At 36.5% G+C, this 14,791-nt stretch overlaps 1 long non-coding RNA gene and 1 pseudogene across 1 annotated transcript; one reads left to right on the top strand and one right to left on the bottom strand.

Moving 5' to 3' along the window:
* LOC143052019 (uncharacterized) overlaps positions 1–14,791 on the top strand; it is a 445,702-nt pseudogene that overhangs the window by 300,109 nt on the left and 130,802 nt on the right.
* Positions 13,077–14,479, bottom strand: LOC143050970 (uncharacterized). The gene is made up of 2 exons (XR_012970515.1): positions 14,162–14,479; positions 13,077–13,149 (listed from the first exon to the last, which is right to left on the bottom strand). It is a non-coding gene; the product is annotated as an uncharacterized LOC143050970 (long non-coding RNA).

The following is a 14,791-nucleotide window of genomic DNA, read 5'->3' as shown; positions in this document are numbered from 1 at the left end:
TGTCCTACCCATTTGTGAAAATCATTTGAATCGCTGCTATTGTACAAGCGACCCTATGGCAACATGAAATGAAACTATTATATAGATGTAACCAATGTTCTTCAAAAGCATTCGGCAGCAGGCCACAGTGTCATAAGTTCAGGGCCGTAACTACATTGAGGCAAATGCCTCATGTTGAAAACTTCAAAAAAAAAACCAACAACAGTGTGTCTGCTTTGGTCGTGAATGCCGTAGTCCTTGCCAGTACTACATATTTTTAAAACTAAATTTACAGATGAATATTTTTGTAGATCTATTTTTATACATATAAATACAAATATTTTATTAGAACAAACCCATCAACAATAAATGGTTAAGGCTCATGGTATATCAATTACATAGTTGTTCAAACATAATATGCATTGCAAATAATGACTATATTAATATGTAATATTATAAACAATGATAATGAATTAGACATATTGACATTTTTATAGAGTTCCTGCTTTACGCAGGTTCAGACTGTCTGAAATGAAAGAGGAAGTCAATTTTAGGATTGTGTATCAGGGGGGATATTATGTTTTATGAGTTTAGAAAACAAACCTAGTCGCCATACAGTATCAACTATCAAATGCCTTTTTTTTTTTTAGGTCTATGTCAGCAGCTTAAACTTTTTTCTTTTTTAGTTTTATTTATACGTTAAACTATAAAACTTGTTATATTTAATATTTTGATAATAAGGTATGTAAAACTGATTAAAATTATTAAAGACTTACATATCATTATGCAATAAGAACAAATATTGGTGTGAAGTTAATAGACTTTTGTAAAAATTATTTATTCCAATTTTACGAAATGCATCACACAATATACTTTTTATGTGCTCATCAGCTGATTGCGGATGCGAGTGGAGGTGTATCTGAAAGACTAGGCCATCAGTTAGTTTGGAATAAAACATAAACTTGAAAGGGGACAACAACACCAACATTGAGATGGACCTTCAAATGGAATTCTTCACCCGAGAATTTAAAGGTAATACATATATGATAAAAAAAAGTTTAAAGGACTAAGCCCTTTATGGCAGGAATGTTTTTGCACTCAAGTGTTCTTAATTCCAGCATGAATAAGTGTTGTGATATCTGTACGAGCACTATCATTCATTTACGGTCCTGTATACCTGCTCTTTTCGTCATAAATAGTGTATTTTTACTCACTGGTTGGTTAGTAAATCATTCAACGCAAGAGTCTTCATTTGATTTCGTCAACATAGATTTTTGAGTCGTCTTCACCTTTTTATCTGCCTGTCGGATCGTTATTCAACTTCTGTTTCACCAAGCAAATCTTCAATTAACCAGCAACATCACAGACCATCTTGGTCTCACATGTTCAGAGCCGGACAGTATAGTTAATCACAGGTAGATTGATTGATTGATTGTTGGTTGCTTAACGTCCAGTGGCAAATATTTCATGCATATTCAGGACGAGAACAAGTTCACAATAAATACAATAGGTAGGTTGTTGTAATAGAGGCCAACTAGGATAATGGTCGGGGAAATTTTGACTGCCACTGGAAAATGAGGGTATATTGGATAGGGACAGAAATTTTGCCTTGCAACAGGCCACCTACGGACCCCTCAAAGAGTTGTTGCAAAGGTTCTTAACGTGCAAAGAGCGTGGCACTCTCTTCACACGAGGCATCGGATTTAACGTCCCCTTCTGACGGACGTGACTGCGAACTTGATACATCCCGCACAGCCAAACGGACGCCCCACTTCGGCAAGCGTTTTACTGCCGGTCGGGAGAAGACCAAGTGACCATATTTCTATACCCCAGTCACCCTTGGGGTATCACAGGTAGATTATTATTAACCATAGAGAACAATGATAGACATTCAAAATATATCTGATAGATTAGGTATGAACTTGGCCAAATACTGTACTATACCAAGTAACCTTTTAACTTCTGCCACATCGGTCGGTGCTGGCATTTCTTGTATGGCACGCACTTTTTCCGGATTAACTTTTAAGCCGTCTTTGCTTATAACATGTCCAACGTAATGGACTTCCGGATTTCGCTTTATTTAGCTTAAAGTTCATTTGCTGGCATCTGTTGAGCATCTTACGAACGCGGTCGTCGTGTTGTTCATCATTCTCTCCCCAAACAAGAATATCATCAACGATACATTCGACCCCCGGAAGTTCTACAAACATTTCTCGGACAGCGTTCGAGAAGACTTCCGGTGCGGAACTTAAGTATGGAACACAAAACATGACAGTTTCGTTAAAATTGTACGAGCTAAAGTAATGCAAGTCTTTCTTTTTTCCGAGACATCAAAAGCAAAAAAAAAATGTGTCGTTCCCTTATTATCTGCACTCTGTTTGGTATTCTCAAAAATTCATGGTGTCGTCAATGGTCATCCTCATTAGATCACCTGCATATCCACCTCACATTTATATCCAAAATAAAAAAAAAATGGATATACTTCATTTTCAATTTCGCTTTTTTTCATAATTTTTACTGTCGTGCTAGCACGCGCAACGAAGTGTGCTTGCTTGTAAGTTTTTTATCCAAAATTACTGAAGAGACATGCATTGTCGAAATGCGCATCTGGTGCAAAAAAAAATGGTACCGTTAATGTTGTTATTCAACAAATAAGTTTTCTCCAGGCCAAACAAGTTGTATTTCAGAAATGCTATTCAACGTTGTACTTGTTTGGTTTTGTAACTTGATTGATTGATTGTGGTTACTTTACGCCAAATTAGCAATATAGAAGTAAGTTTTGGCGGTCAAGTTCAAATATCTCAGATACTATAGGTCTAGTACGTTCAGTATGAAACGATTGCAAGATGTACATGTCGCTCTGGGCCCAGTTGTTCAAAAGGCCGAATAAAGTAATCCACTGGATAAGCTTGTTCACTGGGTAGCTGTTTAAATTATGTTTTTCAAAGCCTGGTTAAGGATTTGTTAGTTATCCAGTGGACAAGTCCAATAACTCTTAGTACTTCCTGTCACATTTGCAAAATGAAACCAGAAAAGGGGAAAAGGGCTGCTCAATTCCCAATCAGAAAAAAAAGGTACAAACAATTGGGGTGGGGCACAAAAAACTGCCAACCAAATCAAGGAAAAGTGGAGGAAGTCGTGTGGACCAGCAAGGAAGGAGGCAGCAAAGGACAAGGCCCAGGCAAGGCAGACTCGTGATGGACCTCCAGCCAAAGCAAAAGACCCTGCAACACAGAAAATATTGGAACTGCAACAGGGGGGACCACACTTTTTTGGGATCGATGGAGGTCTTGAAATAGGAATGCCACTGCCACAATAGTTTATCAACAATCCTTTTGGATTAATACTATATACAATATTTTCACACTTTAAACACAAACGCTCATGTAATGACTACTACAAACGGCCGTGAATGTGTTGTCTGCTTATGAGCGGTCACATTTAAATGTTGATTTGATTTTAGTCTAAATTATTTTAACACCAGAAACGGCGTTTTTCCTAAATCAAAAAATTTGAAGCTAAATGCTTTCGCCACAAGTTTTACATGGTATTTGACCAAAATATACATTTATGTAGTATATACGCATACGCATGTTTGATAATTTCGTAATGTGCACACCTTTGCTGTCTGTTGTACCTTATCATTTAACAGTTGACCTGTGCCTGCATTTTCTTCATCTTTCACTTTCAAAACTTCAGTTTTCTTTTCATTTTACAAGTGACCATGTGACAAAAACATATTTTGTATCTCCCTTCTCATTACAGGTTTTGGGCTAGAACTACATTGTATTTTGTCAAAAAAATAATATATTTAACATACAGTTAGAAGCACTATGATTTTTTTCTAAAAAATAACGGACTGTATATGAATAACAAAGATAATAGAGAAATGGAAAATAGAATGAAGGATTGAAGTACCCCATTTGGGATTTAAGTATTTAAAATGTTCTGTTTTAATAAATATTTGACAATATTTTGGTCTCAAAGCAAAAAGTATAGATTCAGTATAAGACTTAAGTTTCTAGGGACAACTGAAGGCATTTGCCTCAATGTAGGTATGGCCCTGTAATAAAAGTAAGGTAAGTGTTCCTGAGTAAATATACTTCAAGTTAAATGAAACCAATTTTCAGACATTTCAATATATTTTTATAATAATTATTGAAAGATTTTGGAAGTGTTTCCCGTTTTTTTTGGAAAAAAAGATAAATTTATGAAGAGGCTGGTGCCATCTAATACTTTCGATTAGACCTGCTTAGTCATTTATTTTCAATACATTGCTAGTCGGGTAATTTATTTTCAAACTACCACAGAACAAACCATTTATTTTTGTGATTATCAAGGCTGAATTATTTATTTTCAAAATCCTCCTCCTCCGCTTCCACCCCTCCCCGAAAATCAAATGGTCGTCCCCTAAGAATCTAAATATATATAATCCAATAGGTATATTAAAAGATGCGTTGTTTCAAAAGACAGAAATAAATAATTCGTTTAAAGTTAATGATTTAATGAAGTGTTACTATGATCAGTTATAGATATGTAATTCAGACAATTTCAATAGTGTATCTCTTTTTACATCAGATCAACACAATAAATAACACTTAAATAGTATGCAAGCTAGTGAGTACTCTGGTCAAGTTCTATATACACAAGTATTAAATAAAACAATCTTATTAACAAGTAATTATATAAGTTATGTCGACTTCTCAAATGTATAAAGGAGAAACGAAAGATACCAAAGGGACAGTCAAACTCATAAATCCAAAACAAACTGACAACGCCATGGCTAAAAAATGAAAAAGACAAACAGAAAAACAATAGTAAACATGACACAACATAGAAAACTAAAGAATAAACAACACGAACCCCACCAAAAACTAGGGGTGATCTCAGGTGGTCCGGAAGGGTAAGCAGATCCTGCTCCACATGTGGCATAAGTTGAGACTCCGGGTTTTTCTGTACTTTTTGTGAATATTCGACTTCGTAATATATATGTAAAGAATCGTTAATAATAACAGTTTCTATACTATAGGTATATCAAGTACATAATACAAGATTAACTTTAACTGTTGCTTTCTCTGAAGAAAAACTATATTGACGTCTTATTTGAATTGCGACTTGACGTTATTTTTATCTTTGCTCAAGTTACTGTTCATAATAAATATCTAAGATAACTTATTCTAATAAAAAGAAACATATTCAAAAATTTATAAGTATCCAATATGGTTTAAACAGAGATTTAACTTGATAAAAAGTGAAAAGGGGGGGTGGACACAAACTATTGAACAACGAGGCCGAAATCCGTTACATTGTCCCCTTCTTTAAAAAAAAACTGTCCGACCTCGGAAAAATAGATTTACTAAATTTGTTTTTAACCATTAATGAATATAATACACATTTCGTCAAAATTGATTCAATCATTGACCCTGTGAAGGTCAAGGCAGGGTTAGATTTTGGGTCTGGCGGCCATCTTGAATTTTTCAAAAATACCGTATTTTGGCTCCAAATAAACCGTTATTGCACCGATTGCCATCAAATTATGCATGCGTGATCTCATTGACCCTGTGAAGGTCAAGGCGGGGTTAGATTTTGGGTCTGGCGGCCATCTAGGATTTTTCAAAAATACCGTATTTTGGCTCCAAATGAACCGTTATTGCACCGATTGCCATCAAATTATACATGCGTGATCTCATTGAACCTGTGAAGGTCAAGGCAGGGTTAGATGTTGGGTCCGGCGGCCATCTTGGATTTGTCCAAAATACCATATTTTGGCTCCAAATGGACCGTTATTGCACCGATTGCCATCAAATTATGCATGCGTATTCTCATTGACCCTGTGAAGGTCAAGGCAGGGTTAGATGTTGGGTCCGGCGGCCATCTTGGGTTTGTGTCCATATTTGTGAGTATTATGTCCATGACACTTGTGTGTCTATCTCTGTAAGCGTGAATTGAAATCATATTGAAAACCTAAGTTGGTAGTGCCTACGTGTAAGTGTCATTGATGAGAGAAATGTGTGTTTGTGTCCATATTTGTGAGTCTTATGTACATGTACATACTGTGTCTAACTTTGTCCATAAGCTATGTCCTGCTTTAAGTACTGGCATCGCAGTACGTCCGACCACTATGGCAGTGTTGGAAATAGGCCTGAAATCGCAGGCCAGTCCTGATTTCAAAATTTGTTATTTCTACTATATAAGGCCACCCTTAAAAAATTGTTTGTTTCCCCTTTACCTACTGGCCTCTCAGGGTACCGAGTCGGTAGACAGGTAAAAAATCTTTTTTATTTTGTTTGAAAAGATTTGTAATGTAAATGTAAAAGAATAGGAAAGAATTTGTTTTTTTGGTGCGAAATAAAAATAAATAAATAATAATTTGAAATTGGTCAATAAAATGTGTTAAGTAGGGGCATTTTGGAGCGAGTCGGTAGGTAAAGGGGAAACAAGCAATATTTTATCTTAAGCCTAAGCTATAGTAAAACCCGTAAAAATCAGCCAGTCCTGCTCAAAAGTTCAGTCCGGGACGGTCACCCATTTCCAACACTGACTATGGACAACCCATTAAAATCACTAGATAATGAAACCGTTTGTTTTTGTTTTGCTTCCAGGTCACTCCTGCCATCAAATGATTGAGAATGTACAGGTTTATTTTGAAATCAAATTTTTATTTTAGAATTATGTTAAAATATTTTATCGATTTTCATGTTGAATTTAAACTATTCATTGTGAATATTGGTGAACATTCATTGTTTGGTTTCGAACTTTCTAGCAGTATTGATGTTTGTCTGTTTGCTGGAATTCAGTATCTCTGCAATATTTCTGACAGAGATATATACTGCATGCCATGAGATAACAGGTAAGGCCAAAAAAAAAATAATGTTGTTTCCGCTTTCCCTACCTACCCTAGAATTTTGTGCCTACCCTACACTTTTTATTGCCTTTTTGTGATAAGCACTGTTAAAGTCAGACGTTGCGCTCTATATATCCTTAGTAAAAATATTTTGCAAAATAAAATAAATTGCCTACCTACCTACCCTATTTTTTCTGATGACGAAAGCGGAAACACAACATTTTTTTTTATTTGGCCTAAATTTAATGTCAGTGTGGGTAAATCTTTCTTTGTTAGGCCAAATAAATAATAAATAATTTTGTACACGAAGTATACGACCTGTACAGTGATGTACACGGCCTATACGCTTTGTACATTAGGCATACGCCCTGTACAGATCGTATACTTCGTGTACAAAATTTGGTGTATACATTGGACCATATATAACAGATGATACATTGTGTATTCTTGGCGTAAACGGTCCTTGCGCTTTGTACATTGGGTATACTTGGTATACACGGCCTTTACGCTTTGTACATATGGTATACTTGGTGTACACGGCCTATACGCTTTGTATGTTAGGGATATGCCCTGTACAGGTCGTGTACTTCGTGTACAAAATTTGGTGTATACATTGGACCATATATCACCGATGATACATTGTGTATACTTGGTGTAAACGGCCTATACGCTTTGTACATTGGGTATACGTGGTGTAAACGGCCTATACGCTTTGTACATTTCGTATACTTGGTGTACACGGCCTATACGCTTTGTACGTTAGGCATACGCCCTGTACAGGTCGTATACTTCGTTTACACAATGTATCATCGGTTATATCAGGGTCAGAAATTTTTTTTTTCAAACCACTGTCCCAGGGGACACCAGAAACCACTGTCCCGCCCTGAAGATCCACTGTCCCCATTTTTAATAGCTATATCCCGATTCTGCTGGGAAAGAATAAAAGACAAGTACAAACCAATATCTCTTTATATCATTTTATTATCATTAACACTTGAAATAAATAACATACATTATAATAAGCACATTTCCATAATAATCCCATCATCAGCACCATCAATATGCATACATTACTTACATTATACATGTAATAAGCTATCCTGATAATCCATGCTAATGCCTTTAATAATCAGCACCATCATTATGCATACCACAGTCCTTCATACAGATTTACTACAACATGTACAGGTACAGCACAGTTCAGCACAACTCAGATTACTACAACACTACTACACAGGCATCGATCAATAGTCACATTTTCTACAAAATATATGACACTTGGAGTTGACATCATAAGCAATCCATAATAATCTCTCTTCAGTAAGACTCACTACAACAGGTACAGCACACTAACACTATTACAAGGCATCAGTCTTTGTAATTGTCACATTTTACACTCACATCACAGTTTACTGAATTCATATTCACACCCGTTCCGGTATTCAAACTATACTAATTAGCTCTTCTCACTACTGAACCAAAGGAAAAAGAAACAAAAGCAATGCGAGAGAATCTAAGAGCTCTTTATTAACATACAATACAGCATATATAGACAATGCAGTTACGTAGACAAACATCTCGACGGCCGGGTTCTGCTAACAAGTTACAACATTTCGGCGTGGGGCGGGCCGCTCTCATCAGCTGTTTATTTAGGACTGGTGTATTTCAAAACAAGAGTTAAACAAAACAAAACTATAGTCTGTCTTATTAACTGATAAGCACAAGCATGCATCGCTTGTGTTTTTGTAGACATTAATAACCCCCCTTCTCCACCGTGTGGCGAGTAAACATCGCGACCGAATGAACAAACTTCCGTGTTTTCTAAACAGTATAGATTGGATGTATGGCCCTCTTGCTCTGTGGTCGCTGATGTATACAGCGAGGAAAGGGCAAGAAGTCTCCAGTCTTACCCGCCAATCGGATTGTTTGTTACAAACGTGCTAGGCTTCATTCCGAAGTGAATCGATAGACTGTGATCTTTTGTTTGACCTGCGAGCGTGGCTTACCTCTGTCGTCATTGAATATAGCTAATTGAGACAATAGGCCTACACGTCCATTCTCCTTACGGAGGGAACGGACAGGCTCATTGTGATGAGGGATGGCCCCCGGTGACCCAATTTCCGCAGTCATTGCTACTGTGAAGCTTACAGTTCACGGTCGATCAGCTGACAGGTAACCCACGTGCCGTAATAGGCCTAGGTTTTGTGTATCCTCTAACCAGTGGCCCGCGGGATTTTACTTTTTAATTAACCACTGTCCCGACTCCAGAAACTAGTGTCCCCGGGACTCGGGACTAAGGAATTGTCCGTCCCTGTATATATTGTCGAATGTATACACCAAATTTTGTACACGAAGTATACGACCTGTACAGGGCGCATGCCTAACATACAAAGTGTATAGACCGTGTACACCACTGTACAGGTCGTATACTTCGTGTACAAAATTTGGTGTATACATTGGACCATATATCACCGATGATACATTGTGTATACTTGGTGTAAACGGCCTATACGCTTTGTACATTGGGTATACGTGGTGTAAACGGCCTATACGCTTTGTACATTTCGTATACTTGGTGTACACGGCCTATACGCTTTGTACGTTATGCATACGCCCTGTACAGGTCGTATACTTCGTGTACAAAATTTGGTGTACTTGGTGTAAACGGCCTATGCGCTTTGTACATTGGGTATACGTGGTGTAATCGGCCTATACGCTTTGTACATTGGGTATACTTGGTGTACATGGCCTATACGCTTTGTACGTTAGGCATACGCCCTGTACAGGTCGTATACTTCGTGTACACAATGTATCATCGGTGTACAAAATTCGGTGTATACATTGGACCATATATAACCGATGATACATTGTGTATACTTGGTGTAAACGGCCTATGCGCTTTGTACATTGGGTATACGTGGTGTACTCGGCCTATACGCCACGTATATGGCGTATGCATAACGTACAAAGCGTATAGGCCGTGTACACCAAGTATACGAAATGTACAAAGCGTATAGGCCGTTTACACCACGTATACCCAATGTACAAAGCGTATAGGCCGTTTACAAAATTTGGTGTATACATTGGACCATATATAACCGATGATACATTGTGTATACTTGGTGTAAACGGCCTATACGCTTTGTACATTGGGTATACTTGGTGTACACAGCCTATACACTGTATGTTAGGCATGCGCCCTGTACAGGTCGTATACTTCGTGTACAAAATTTGGTGTATACATTGGACAATATACAACCGATGATACATTGTGAACACGAAGTATACGACCTGTACAGGGCGTATGCCTAACGTACAAAGCGTATAGGCCAGGTACACCAAGTATACCCAATGTACAAAGCGTATAGGCCGAGTACACCACGTATATCCAATGTACAAAGGGTATAGGCCGTTTACACCAAGTATACACAATGTATCATCGGTGATATATGGTCCAATGTATACACCAAATTTTGTACACGAAGTACACGACCTGTACAGGGCATATGCCTAACATACAAAGCGTATAGGCCGTGTACATCAAGCGCACCCTAAAAGGTGTACTCGATTTGGTCCATATTTTTATTTGTTCTAACCAATAACTACATTAATAAACTTCTTTTTATGAAACCATTGCATGCAATAATCCTATATCTATCGGTTATTAAATTGTCAAATATGATAGAACAAGGATAAAGGTAGTCTCGATTACCCAGACGCATATTTAAATATAGCGTCTGGGGTGATTAACCGGACTGGTCAAATATTTATAGGGGGCGTAACAAATAATTAAATATAGAACATATCTATAAATAGCACTTCCGTTATCCCCAACATAATTAAAAAAAAAAAACAGCAGAAAACAGTGTAGTATATGCACATGTATATGACATTCTTGTAGCTCACTCTATGTTGCCCAACTAACTTGCTGGTGGTAAAACGTCAAATAAATAAAACTGCTTAAAAAAACATTTCACACGTATTCCTGTTCTCGGAGTTCTTGTCTGAAACCATAGGCCTTAAATGCGATATATTTAGGTACAAAAATGTAACATAGGAATTTTTTTTCTTCGACATGTGCCTGTGTCTGAAACTGAGTGATTTATAAACATGTAATAAAGATCTAAGAGTCAAAATTAAGCTTTAATTGGCCGTGCTTAAATATATTCAGATATTTTTTTTTATTAAAAGTACTTTATATAAGTTTTACTCTTTTCTTGTCATGGTTTTTATCTTCGACTTGATCATGAACTACTTTTTTAGTTTTTGGCTGGTTGTGTCACCCCTCAGGCTGGTTTCCCCATTACCTGGGTACCGCAGACGGCGGCACCCAAACGCCCTCACCCAAACGCCCTCCTCGATTTATTCTGAGGCCTAGTTACGGCCCTGTGTAACTGAATATTATAGCACTCGTCATAGGCGGATCCACCCAATTTTTTTCGTAGGAAAAATGTGGTTGATTATGTAGGGAAACACTGTAGCAAGAGTGTGTGCAGTTCCCCTCTCTAATAACAAGTTCTGGATCCGCCACTGTGCGTGTATAGAGGATACCACGCTCTCTGTACACTTCAAAAGGGATCCGTAGGTTGACCGTTATACTTAACCTATATTTCTTCTTCAAAAGAATATACCCTTATTTTTTAGTGAGTCATAATTTCTTCAACCCGTGTATTACCTCCTTTATATAATTATTGTTAATTTCTTTTTCATCACGAACATTACCATTATTTACCACAAGCCGATAAAAAAGTAACCAAAGATTAAACTATTTTATTTTATTGCACACCTGTCCACTTTATTCCCTTATCTTCATACTATAAAATACCATTATTCTCTCTTTGTATTTTATTACATCGTCCTAAACATGCATGAAATATTTGTCACTGGACGTTAAGCAACGAACCATCAGTATATTGTGTCACCGTTAGTCTCTATTCTTTATTTTTTATCCATTTTTGCTTGTTTTGTCTCATTATTCTCATTTCTGTAAATTCCTGTAATAACTTAGGGACGACATCAAAAGATCAATGTAAGATAAAAAAAAACTTAATTCAAATAGTTTGGGGGTGGGGGTTGAACTGCTGCAAGATTTGGCTATCCGACATTGATTTTCACATAAATCCATATGGGTCAATCAATTTTTCCCAAATAAAGTTAAGAGGGGGTTAGGGGGGTCAGTGACAAAACTATGTGAATTAAGTTTTGTATCCTTCATTGAACTTTTGATGTCGTCCCTTATGATGTCCTTTTTTATAAATCTGATGCACTCACCTTACCAAAAAGCACACATCAAGTTACATCTATGTAAAGAAAAACATCTCATAAAAATACTATAAGATTGCGTATGTAGAAAAACTTCCTTAACAGGTATAACTGGCAGATCAGCGAAATCACACAATAAGCCAACTCAATTTTTATTTACAAAAGTAACTGATCTTTAAACTGCAAACGACAGAATAGTCTGAATGTTTCTTAGCTGTTTCACCAATAATCGCCTAATCCTTTAAGGAAGAAAATATGTAGGAACCAACCTTCACACAAAACCACTTTGCAAGCATAGCCCGTGTCCATGGAGAAATATAGAACTTAAACAGTCAGTCATGAAACCCAATACTCTTTGAATGCATGTTTGAATCATGTACATGGAAAAGATGGAATGGGATTTATCTCATACTGCATAGTAACTTGTAAAAAAAAATTAACTCAAAAGTGTATTCTAATTCTCCAACTCTTATAATATCAATCATGTATTAGCATGCAATAAAGGATAGATTCACAAGAACAAAAACTTCTCACGTAAACCTTTTAAATAAAAATAAGGAAATTGGCATGATTTCTAACGAGGCAACAACCCAGCAGAGTTCAAATGACATGGATATACGCAAATGTGATCACGGCATGACCTTCAATATCAAGAAAACTCCGTATCATATATTCAACTATAAAAAGACCCCACATGAAAATGAGATACAATTCAACCGTAAAAACTAACTCTTTAATTGTTCATATGATTTTTAATTTGTTAATACAAATCTAATTTCCCTACCATGTCTGACAACAATGTGTTTCTTGATATTTGTTTCATTTAATCAATATACGTCTGTGTATTTTTTTCGATTTGTGGCGGCTGTCAAAATAATGTTTACCTAACATGTTTGGTAATGTGATTGATGCTTCAGTAATTAAAAAAAATCTTTCGGTTTGAACTTTGTTCTTATAAAATTGAAGCATGGTTATGATACAATGAAAATCCTGAATATTACATGTTTTTTAATTCTTCACATTTTACACATAAAATCTGTGTCCATAAATCATCATTGGTTTGTCTACAAAAGAAAGTAAATATTAAAATCATATTAATTTTTAGTCACCAGCATAGCATATATATATGGGGAAAAAATTGTTTAAAAAAGCCATCATAGAAATATATTGTATAAATTATTGTCCTGGGGCGAGCTGAATCCCGCATCAGGGTGCAAGATTGTATTGCTGCGTTGAAGACCCGACCCATTGGTGGCATCGAACTGTTTACTGCTTTTTTCTCGGGTTTCCCAGTGTCTCTTTGACACATTCCCTGTTTATTTTTGTCTATCCAAATCATGCATGGATTTTTCTAATTTTTGAAGGCCATACAGTTGCCTATAATTACTCACATCCAATTGATTTGAACTTGAGTGGATAGTTCACATTGGTATTCACACCACATCGATTCTCCTTATTTGTGTAATATTGAGCTTTTGGCAATTTTATCTTCACTTTTTGTTTTAGTCTACATGATAAACTGTTAATCATGACGATATCTAGACTACTTTTGGTATTTTATGGCATTGGATTCACTGGTTGCTGCCTCATTTACACCTCTTTTCATTGATGCTGAATAGATTGTTTAACTGTCTTTTGTTTTGCAGAAGATTGAATGTACAAATCATTTTGACCATTTAGTATAAAATCTTCTAGCATCTCCTAGATACACTTTGTTTGTTTTTCTTTGAAAGTGTACATCATTGTGTATCTCTCCTACCCCCCCCCCCCCCCCCCCTTTTTTTTTACACATATCAAGATTTAGATAGATACAACAAACATATCTTGGATGAAGGTGATATTTCGGCGTTTAAGCAGTTTTCCATCAAGTATTTATAAAGTTAACGATACTAGTACACATCAACCCAAAATGTATTTATAACGTATACGACTGATCGAGTGGTCCCAGTCAACATAACGTTACAACTGACATTTATTGTATAATTATAAACTCGTTTTCGTTACACGGACATGCATGAAAGAATATAACTACTACTTGCAATTTATGTTACAGTGTGTGTTGTTATAACATCTTACCAAGGTTGGATGTGCTGGTTTTTACTTCGCCTCCATGTCCATGTAAGCCATGCTGTATGGTGTTTTCCATGAATTGTATGTCGTCACAAAAATATATAAATAGCTTTAAACAATCGGTACACTCGGGCTTTTCAATAATATTATCGTAATGTCATTTCTTCCGAAGTCAATAACCAACTTCTTGGTTATTCGTCTTGGACATTATCTTTGACAACAAGCTAAAAAAGCCGATACTATTCCGAATGTCATAAATTACCATTTTTATATCACTTGTCATCCAGACGCTCTACTTTGAAAAATAAAGCGGCTGGATGATCGAGACTAGGATAAAGGCTGTGGATTTTCTATAAAATTATTTAATTTTTGTTTTGATCCATCTTCTGATATTCCTGACGACTTACAGTGTGAGTAAGTTTTTAATTTTTTGCACTCATTTATGAGTAGTGTTACCAGTATGCCTGCAACATGTGCACCGGCAGTAAAACGCTTGCCGAAATGGGGCGTCCGTTTTGGCTGTGCGGGATGTATCAAGTTCGCAGTCACGTCCGGTCAGAAGGGGGACGTTAAATCCGATGCCTCGTGTAAAGAGAATGCCACGCTCTTTGCACGTTAAGAACCCTTGCAACAACT

Source organism: Mytilus galloprovincialis, chromosome 11 (assembly GCF_965363235.1).
Source record: "Mytilus galloprovincialis chromosome 11, xbMytGall1.hap1.1, whole genome shotgun sequence".
In the NCBI taxonomy this organism is placed as follows: domain Eukaryota; kingdom Metazoa; phylum Mollusca; class Bivalvia; order Mytilida; family Mytilidae; genus Mytilus; species Mytilus galloprovincialis.
This window is presented reverse-complemented; position numbering and strand designations above follow the sequence as displayed.